We start from the raw sequence: 8,362 nt of genomic DNA on the forward strand, positions 1-8,362 counted from the left end.
TTTATTTTAAAAAATTTATTACTATTAAAAATTTATATATTATATGACATTTTAGTATATTATTAATAAAATGCCCCTGTACGTCGTTCGCTATTATAATTAACATAAATAGTTATTAAATATAAAAGTATATTATTGTCTATTATCGTGATTACAGTTTGTAATCATAAATTAAATTCAATATAAATACAGTATTATAATAATATCCAATATTGATATCAACTTAAGTTATAAAAACTGTATTATATAATTCAATTTACAAATTATTAATACTCTATTATTAATTGTAAAAATAAGTTAATAATTATATTTTAATTTTAATTCATTATAATTTATTAAAAATTAAAATTTTAAAAAAAATCTATGTATAAATGTTTGTAACAAATATTTTTAGTATCATTACTATTAATTAATTTAATATTTATATATAAATATAACAAATTAACAATATTATTCAATTTTAAAATATGATACATGCCATACATAAAATATAAAATTGATCATGGTGATTTGATAACAACAATTTGCGGTACATTTTTCTGGGCAGTCGTGGCCACCATTGGCCTCCTAATTGACTGTCCATTTGTATGTCTATTCATTACAAACTGATTGTTAGCTAACATCCCGCGCGGCACTACTATCTGTCGCATCATTGGCCTCTGAACCGGGCGTTTAGTCGTCAACAGCGGAACCGGTATTACTTTGAAACGATATATAGTAAACCCCAGCGACTGTATGACAGTAGTTAGCAAACATATAGCTGACAGATATACCAGTGCCAGGACTATACATAGGAGTTCCCATAGAAAACCAATGGAAAAACTGTTGAACAGCTGGACTGATGGCCGAACCAGTCGATAGCCGACAGGTATTGCCAACAGTATAATCAAAAACATTGAAATCAATAGACCGTGTATTACAAGTAGACTAGTTTTCGGCAGTTTTATTGAAACCAATTGACTGTATACTTGACGACACATTAGTATTACCGATACTATCAATAATACTGAACTAAAATAATTGAAATATTTTTGCAAAAACTTGAATCTCACTAAAAATGTTGTATCAATAGTATAGGTATTGATCACTGATAGCGTACACAATATATACAAATAGCCGATAATTAATATACTGGTGATTGTAATTTTTAATTGTAAATTTAACATTATTATTAAATAAATATTAATTATATACAATTAAATTATTAAATATTATTATTATATATTTTTTTAAATAATAAACTGTAGATATATATTAATTAACACTAAATTTTGTACATTTTTTTGCTATAATTATTTACTCAATTAATTGACTCTCATTTTGTTGACAACAAAAATAATATACWAAAAATTTATGTCACTTTTTTCACTATTATAGTACAGTAGTATTGAAGTCAATATATATATACAAAAAGTTAAAGTTAAATGTGTTTTACATCTAAATTGAGTTAAGTGTTATGCGACACATATATAATAACTAACAAAAAAATATATCTATTTTTAAACCAATTGCCAAAAAAATACTTTATATTTTAAATTTTATATTTTTAGTATCGACTAATCCTATTGGCATTAAAGCGCATTTTTTTAAAAAATTAATATTAAAATTGAATTTTTATTCAAAATCATTTACTGTTAAATATTAATAATAATTAATTTGTTTTATATTTTACAATAGTATATATTTTTATAAACTTTTATATATATATATTAATTATTGAAATAAATTAGTTTTTTTATTAAATAATATATTATTGATTAAAAATTTTTAGTTAATTTTTGTTAATAAATACTAAAAAAATAAAAATATTATTAATTTTAATATTATTAATTTTAACATTATAAAAATTTTTATTAGTTAAAAAATAAATATGATTATTACTTTATATTGCCTTTATGTACATTAATTAATATATATATAATATATCAAATAATTATTTTTTATAAAAAAAACTGTAATAACATAATTTATCTTAAGTTTTATAGTTTTAATAATTATTATTTTAATTAACTATTAGTTGGCATTAATAAATTAATTAAAATTATTTTTTATAGTTAATATAAACTTTATTTTATATTAGTATAAAATTTATAAATTGAATCATTTTTAATTTAGATTTATCATATTTTTGTAAATTTATTGTTGATGTTGTTAATTTATTAGATTTAATTAATTAGATTTCAATTTTTCAAACTATAATCTTTTATTTTAAATAGTGGGTATTTTTTGTTATTATTATTTTTATTAAAAATATTTCAAAACTGTAATAACATAATTTATCTTAAGTTTTATAATATTTAATAATTTTAATTATATATTAGTTTACATAAGCTGGTGACTTTAATTTAAAATCTTAATTTAAATATTTTTATACTAATTATAAAACTAATTCCATTTTTAGTATTAATTTTTAAATTTAATAATTATCTAATTAATTGTAATCATAAATATATTTAAAATTTTTAACTAAAAAAACAAATTACTAGTACATATATTTATATATATATCTTAAAAATGATAATAATTTAAAATAATCTACAAATAATTTTTGTATATCTAAATCAATTTTGTTTTTTTAACAAAATGTTAATTTTTTTACTATTTAAATGAATAAACTAATACAAATTTATTAAATTAGATGATTTTAAATTTAAATTTTTAAATTTATTATATTGTAATAAATTTATTGTTATTGTTATTCATTTGTTAATTAGTTTTCAATTTTTGTATAAAACTGTTATATTAATACTAAATACTTTTATTATTATTATTATTTATTAAAAATATTTCAAAACTGCAATAAAATATTTTAGTTATAGTTTTATATTAAATATTATAAATAATTATTATAATGAACTATTTGTAGGGCTATATTTTTATATTATGTAAAAAATTATTATAATTTTTACTAAATATATATATATATATTGTTAGTACTGCAAACTTGTTTGCATATATTGTATAATTATAAAATAAATTTAAAATAAATTATATGATTGTATGATCACATATGGGCTGTATTTTTTTAGTTGATTTTTTATATAATAATAAATTTATAGATGAAATCTATAAAAATATCCCTTAAAACTACTGGTGAAACTGTAATCAATATTTAGTTTTTATAATAGATATTATTAGTATAAAAAAATTATTATTCTGTATACAGTCTATACTACTTCATGTAATTTAGTAATACATTAATTTTATGTTTTAAATTACAGGAAATATATATATATATATAGTAATAAATTTTAATAAAAACACGTTTTTTGTATAATAATAATAAAGATATAGTATTAAATATCATTTATAAAAATCAGTTTTTAATACTAATATAATATATTATAAATTACATTACATAATAAAAACAGTTATACAATATATTGTTTAGTATAGATTCAGTATTTATAGTTATTTGCTGTTTAATTTTTATATTGTTTTTTGTTTTAATAAATTAGTTTTAGATATAATGAAAATCTTATTAATATTAAATATATGTTAAATAAATTAAATGAATTAAAATCATTATACAATAGTATTAGTGATAAACAAACAAAATATTTGTCCAAAAATACTGATGTTTTGTGTATATTTGATGATAAAACACACGTTTTTTATAAAACAACAAAAATATATTATACAAAAAATAAAATAATTTATATATCAGTGTTTTATACTAAATATGTTAGTAATTATATTACATTAGTATTAGCTATAAGTATAAGTATTTAGTTATTATTATTATTATTATTGATTTTTGTTTTAATAAATTTCAACAATTTTTAGTTTTTATTATAAATATGGAGTTAATAAATAAAAATATTGTTAATATTAAATATATGTTAAATAAATTAAGTCAATTGAAATCATTATACAATAGTATTGTTGATAAACAAACACAAAGTTTGTCACAAAATATTAGTAGTGTTTTGTATGAATCGATTGAATGTTTGAATGCAATGAATATCCAAACAACAAATGATTGCATTTCTATGAAAATCACTGATTATAGTGACTGTTATGACAACAACAACAACACATGTTTGGATAACAACAATAACATGCGATTCAAGTGTTTTTGGCCTAAATGTCGGTTCAATAATAATAATAGATATGCTTTAATTCAACATCAATTGATTCATTTCTAATTTTTTATAAACAGTTTAAATGTACATGATTGTAATAAAACATTCAATTGTATATCAAGTTTGTCTTATCAAAAAAGCTAAACATTTAAATATTAAATTAAATGTTTGCGATTACAACATTTCGGAAAAGTTTTATATTAAAAAACATAAATATTGACATAAAATATTTATTTCATTTAAAAATATAATCTATTTAAATGTGATGTCGATTATTGCGAAAAATGTTTAATTTTAAAATAATTATAATAGACATAAATTAATACATTTATTTTACCAAAAAATATCCAAAAGTATCATAAATATAAAATTGAATCAAAGAAAAAATAATGAATTTGTTTAAACAATATTAAAATTTTAATTAAAATTTAAACTTATAACTTAAATATTAATTATTACATATATTTGTTATAGGGATAATCACTGAAACATTTATTACAATAGTTATTATTTTTTTATTAATAAAAAAATCATATATTTTAATTAAAATGTATTATAAGACTTCTATATACATAAGCTATTATTAAATGTATAAATAGTTATTAAATATAAAACTATAGTATTGTCTATATTTGTTTTTAATTCATAAATTATTTCAATATAATAATTTATTACTAAAAAATATTATTAATATTAATAATAATAATACAAACTAGAAAGTGTTTTAATTATTTTTAAAAAATAAACTAATAACATAATTTTACTAAATTAATAATAATTAATATAAATATATAATTGAAAAGTTTGATAAAATATTACTTTTAAATTATAATTATTAGTTATTATTGTAAACAATTATAAATATATACAATTATAGCTAAATTGTCTTATTTTAATCATTATTTTTAAAAATAAATTTAATAATTATTAACTGTTATGAAAACATAATTTTCAGTTATTATTAGTTCATTAAAAGTTGATATTATTATTAATTTATGATTTTACTTTTAAATATATTGTAATTTTTTTAATTAGTATAAACAATTATATATAAAAATATATATATATTAACATTGTAATAATAACAATTGATTGATTGATCATGGTGATTTGATAACAACAATTTTAAAATGTGATGTCAATAATTTCGACAAATTTTATTTTTACGAAAAAACATAGTCTTATTTATTATCGATTTCATAAATTTGATTTAATTAATATATGGTTTTATATTTACTATTATTATAATTTATATAATATAGTAATATTAATACAATTTATAAATAAAAAATAATAATTTATATTGTTAAACTAATTACTAATTGTTGGTTAAATACAAGTAAGAAAAACATAAATAATTTAATTTTAGAAATTATTTCTAATTTTTTTAAAAAAATGCGAAACATTTAGTTAACAAATTTATGTATCTATAATTATGTTAAATTAAAAAAATATTTAATTTTTTTGAGTTCTATAGTTATCTAATAGTAAAAATTMATTTTAAATATAATATCATAWTATTGAATATATTTTGTTTTTACAGTTTATTATTAAATAATATTTTATTGTAAGAGACTGTAACTCAATAATAACTTAATAATATAATTACTACTAATAATATAGATTTATTTATTTACAATTGAACACAAAAACGCACTTGTAAAAAAATTAATTATTTTAATATTAATTTTTTTAACTTAACTAAAATTTTTTACTTAATTTAATTATTTGTTAACTTATATAATTAATCGTTACTTTTATTAACTGATAATTATTATGCATTTTCTCATTAATAGTTTGTAATAATAAAAATTAAATTCAATATAATATACAGTATTATTATTATTATAATATTTAGTTTTTATTGTTATATATATATATATAATATTGATATCAACTAAAGTTATAAAAAGTGTATATTAAATTTACAATTAATTTATAGAGTATTTTTATWTTTATTTTAATTCATAATAATTTATTAAAATATTAAAATAAATATAAACAAATTCTATGTATAAATGTTTGTAAAAATATTTTTAATTATCATTACTATTAAACAATATATTTGTGCGTACGTTTTAGACTATTATAATTGACATAAATAGTTATTAAAAGTAAAACTATATTATTGTCTATTATCRGGATTACAGTTTGTAATCATAAATTAAATTCAATATAATATACAGTATTATTATTATTATTAAAATATTTAGATTAAAATTTTTATTATATATTGTATATAATATTTATAGCAAAAATATTAGAGCCTAATTATAATATTTAGTTTAAATTTTATTWTTAAAATTATATTTATTAAAACAAATAATTTAATAATAAAATAAAAATTAAAACTATTMATCAAAAATTTTTATATAAATTACTTTGAGAAACATTATGTTAAGTACCAGGGTAATTTACTTTTTTTTAAATGTTATCAATTTATTTTTAATAACATTTGTTGCCATTGCATATACATTGCCATAACTATTATAATAATGGTTATAATAATAATAAATAATTATTACATATTTATCAATGTATGAATTCAATTCAATTGTAATTCAATTGAAATTTATTTTTATTTAGTTGTAAAAAACTTATTTGTTTTTTTAATATTATATTTTATTATATTATTATATTTAATATTTATATATTATTTTAGYTATAAAAAACYTTTTGTATCCATGAATCTATTATTAATTGCATAAATAMTTATTAAATGTAAAACTATAGTATTGTCTAGTTTTGTGATTGCAGTTTATATTATTATTATTATAAATTAATTCAATATAATATTACTATTTTCTACATATTATTACATTTGCATAACTATAATAATAATGGTTATACTAATAATGATATTATAWTAAATAAATATTGAAATTTATTTTTAATTTAKTTGTTATTAAAATTAATGCAMTAATAATTTATTTATTTATWACAATCATTATAATGCCAATTATATTATAATTGCATAAATACTAATTAAATGTAAATCTATAGTATTATCTATTATTGTGATTACAGTTTATATTATTATTATAATAAATTAATTCATTATAATAAAGTATTAAAACTATACAGTGTATATATTTTTAGTACATATAATCAAGTATAAACTTTAAATTTTATTTATATATACATTTACATTAATATATTTATTTTTATAATTACTAGGGATCGCAATTATAAGAGACGCATTCATAACTACATTTTTAAATTAATTTTATAAAAAAGTTATTGAAGTTTAATTAATTATTTATATGTTATTTGATTCTATAATATCTCTTCATTTGTTATGATAATTTTGAATATCTTCATTAAACCACTTCTTATGATTTTAAACCGAAAACCCCTTCGATTACCATTTTGGATCCCTTCACAAGTTTTGATTTTTTACAGTCAAAGAAGTGTTAGATTAATCAAAGCAAATAGTAATTTGACAAAGCATTATATGTTGAATATAATGATATATAAAAGGTTTAATTTCATTTTATAAATCCGTTATTATTTAATATTAAAATAATAATTGCTATATTTTTGCATATGTAACCCATAGATAAGAAGTAAAAGTAGATAGTACTTAGAGATATTATACATATCTTTCGAAAATTGTTGGCAAATGATATTTAGTATTTAATAAATAAAAATATAATATCTCTTTTATTTATTTTCAAAAAAATTTGTGAAATATTTTTATAAATTCATACAATTTTTTGATTTTAACTTTTGATATTTTTTATCGACTTTTTTTGTCTTCCACATCTAGTCATTCATCTTTTTAGTTTTTTTATTATGTCTGACAAGTCTTCACACATAAGGCTTTAAAATATATTTTATTAATATTTTTGTCGGCCATTGTTTCTATAATTACAGGACAATATATGTTTTTTATTATCTGCTTTAAATGTGACTTTAACCCATGTAAAAGATTAATAAAAAGATTTATCAAAAATCTTGAATAAGACAATTATAGACTAATGATCATTGTACTTAATTGTAAAAAAATACAATTTGTAGGTAACACATGGGTCACACAAAAACAAAGTTACTTTATGATATATAAAATGCGTCTCTTTCAATTGCGAGCACCGGTATATAATAATTTTTTTAAAAATAATAATATTTTAACACTAATGTAAATTTTTTAATATTACAAATAATTTACTTGCTATTATTTTTTAAAAAAAGTTTATTTTAGTTTAAATATATTGTTATTGTATAACATTTATCTATAATAGTATTTAATAACTAATTTCATTTGGTTTAATAATAAT

This window comes from Oppia nitens, unplaced genomic scaffold, assembly GCF_028296485.1.
Source record: "Oppia nitens isolate AA-2021 unplaced genomic scaffold, nextdenovo-longstitch-racon4-pilon3 scaffold20_pilon_pilon_pilon, whole genome shotgun sequence".
NCBI lineage: Eukaryota > Metazoa > Arthropoda > Arachnida > Sarcoptiformes > Oppiidae > Oppia > Oppia nitens.